The sequence below is a fragment of the Myotis daubentonii genome, chromosome 9 (genome assembly GCF_963259705.1).
Source record: "Myotis daubentonii chromosome 9, mMyoDau2.1, whole genome shotgun sequence".
Classification (NCBI taxonomy): Eukaryota; Metazoa; Chordata; class Mammalia; order Chiroptera; family Vespertilionidae; genus Myotis; species Myotis daubentonii.
Window position 1 is genome coordinate 81,503,659 of NC_081848.1, and position 3,172 is coordinate 81,506,830.

Sequence of the window (3,172 nt, forward strand, 5' to 3'; positions counted from 1 at the left end):
GTGCGCGCGGGAAGAGCGGCGTTTGCATCCCCAAGGCCCAGCTTCTCCTGCAGCCGGGGACCTCGCGGGAGCCAGGCCACATCGGGGCCTCGGTTTCTGCTCATTGGCGTTTGGAAGCAGAGACCTGAGCCGCCCGGACTCCGTCACTTCTGAGCCGAGGCGCCTCTTGAGGAGGGAGGCCCCGGGGGCTGTGGACGCCCTTCCTTCCGCCCTGGAGACCCCGGGCCGGGAGCAGCAGGCCTCTCGGTCCTTTTCTTTGTTTTGGCAAAACCGACCTGTTGGCCAAATCCGTTTCTCGGACTGCAGGGCCAGAGGCTGCGCTGCTGTGCAAACGTTCTCAGTGGGAAGAATGAGCCCCTTCTCGCCCCAGGACACACCTATGTGATTGGGGCTTTCCCCGGCCTGATTCTCCTGCCATATTTGGAGGGGAAATAAAACCATTTTTCTTTCTTTCTTTCTTTCTTTTTTTTTTAGGCTGTTTTTAGAGACCTTGTAGACACTTCTCTAGACCAGGCCACCTGGGACTGAGCAAACCACTCGGAGAGAAAGCAGGTGGCCCCTTTCCGCCGGCTGAGCGCAGTCTCTGAGGGCGTGGGCTTGCAGGTGTGTGTTTGTGAAAGAAACACACACACACACACACACACACACTGGGAGTGAGGGATGGGCATCATTTCTGAGATTAAGGAAATATCTGAACCCTTCCTCAATCTTCCCCCCCCCCCCCCCGGGACCCGAGCACAGACGGAAAGTGAAACAGAGAAACCAAAAGTGAAAGGGTTCATTCACCGTTCACAAAACTTTCTCATCAGATAGAAGCCACCTGACTCAAAAAACAAGGACAGTGAGGACATGTTCCCAGTGCGGGGCAGCCCTAGACGCGGAAGGCGCCCAGCATCTAGGCGCCAACTCTGGGACACGAACGTCCGCCCACTTGAGCTTCGTGAGGGAGAAAGAGCCCCTCTTCCCGCCCTTTGAGCTCCTTAGAGAAAACCAGGGGCCCTCCACCAGCAACGGGCTGGGCTTCGTTTATAAATAACCCAGGAACATTCTGTTTTCAATGTTATAGGCTGGGCTTTCCCGGCACACAGGGCTCTGGGGAGAGGGCAGACCGTGGTGGGCCAGCGTGAGTGCTGCGGGCACCCGGCTCCTCCAAACCGCATTCAGGCCACTGAACAACCACTTCTTTCAGGGTCCTCAGCCTCGGGCCCTTCCCCGGAACAGCCCAGAAGTTGCATCTCCGGGGTGGACCCCTCAAAGTGCCACGTAGGAGGCAAGTCCTTTGGCTCCACGGCTGACCCAGGAAGTCTGGGCTGGGCCTGCCGGAGGCTCCTGTCACCAGCTGGCGCACAGCCTTACAGGGACAGCCTGCCTAGAGGTCTCAATATCCCTTTTGAGGAGGATGCGTAAAAAAGGCCTCAGGACTTCTACTGTGACTGATGAAAAGATGCGGATGAAATCCAAATAAAAGAGGTAAATCAGGGACCTCAGCGTACAGGCCGGGCTCTCCAAAGCTTAGAGAGAAATAGGGGAAGGCAGTCGATTTAACGTTCCTTATTCTCTCAGAAGACACTGAGGCCTGACCCCCTAAGGGTGGGCGACCCACCTCCCATCTTGCCCCCTTGGCCCAGCTCCCCTAATATTGTTTAGTCTCAGATTTGAGTTCCCACCTCTGTCCTCTTAGCCTGACAGTCAGTCTGCTTTCTTCCCTGATACAGGCACCCAGCCCTCCAGGCTCCCACATCTCCCAGAAGCCAGAAAACTGGACATGAGGTTTCCAAGTAAGTTCCCAAGAACATTTTAGATCTGTCCAGGAGCCCCCCAGGACCCCACTCCTGCACTTTGGTGTCCTGTACTGGTTACCTAACAATCACAGTCCCCAAAGCTCTGACATCACCCATTGAAGATTCTCACCAGCCTGGGCAGTCCAGGGGACCTGTGTGTGGCCAGGGATGATGTGATGGCAGGAAAATGAGCCTACGGGGACAGCCAGGAACTGGTAGGTAAGAGTAAAAACACGGTAACTGGGGGTGACCTTGAGAGGAAAGCGGAAGTACTGGGGTTTTTTAATTCCCCCAAAGTTCCCACAAGATTTCACTGTTGCCCCACGTTTCCCCTCCTCCCCACAGGGGGAATTTCCTCTTCCGCAAAGCGCTTGTGGCCAGTGCCTCAACTTCCTCATTCCCCCTCCCGCCTTCTCTTCTCCCCCACATCCCGTGTCACAGGCATCCTCCGCTGCTTGTGTCCATAATTCCCAGCCCTTTGGCCGGAGGGATGGCACCTCTTTTTTTTTTTTTTTTAAATACATTTGTATGGTTTTTAAAATACATTTTTATTGATTTCAGAGAGGAAGAAAGAGGGAGAGAAACATCCACGATGAGAGAGATTCATGGATCGGCTGCCTCCTGTAAGTCCCCTACTGGGGATCCAGCCCACAACCCGGGCATGTGCCCTTGACTGGAATCAAACAGGCCGACGCTCTACCCACTGAGCCAAACCGGCTAGAGCAGTATGTCAGACGAATTTCCCCATTGGTCTCTCCCTCCGCATTTTTCTCTGCCTAGTCACCACCCCGCCTTGGATGTTCAGCTTCCTCTACAATCTCTTTCTTGCTACTGCCTCCCCCAAAGCAGCCAAAGATGCGGGGATGAGAGGAAGTGTCAGGGAAGCGGGAGCAGGCGAGGAGGAGGCAAGGAAGGGCTGGCAGATGGGCGCGAGGCCTCCGGGGCCCTCCCGAGCTGCCCGGGATTCTGAGCCCGCGGGAGGAAGACGACCATTTTGGGGGTAACTGCGGGTGGGCGCGTAGTCAGGAAGCTGGGGTGTTTAACTGGGCATCTCGCGGATGCTGGCAGGCACGCGGGCCCCCGACCTCCTCGCGCCCGACTCCCGCTTCCCGCCTTTCCCACCGCAGCACTTCCGGGAGCCGCCCACTAAGTGTGAGGCCAAACAAGTGTGGTTGCCATGGCACCCGAGCGGGGCGGGGCGGGGCGCCGGGCCAGCGGCGCTCGCGAGATTTGGAATCGGCCAATGGGAGAGGGGGCAGAAAAGACGTGGCGCGGGTCCGCGGGCCGGGCGCTTCCTCCCGCTCCCAGCTCCCTGCCCCCTGCGGCGCGCACGCCCGGGCGCCGAGGCCGGCCTTATAAAGGGCGCCGGACGGGGCGCGCGCCACACTCCG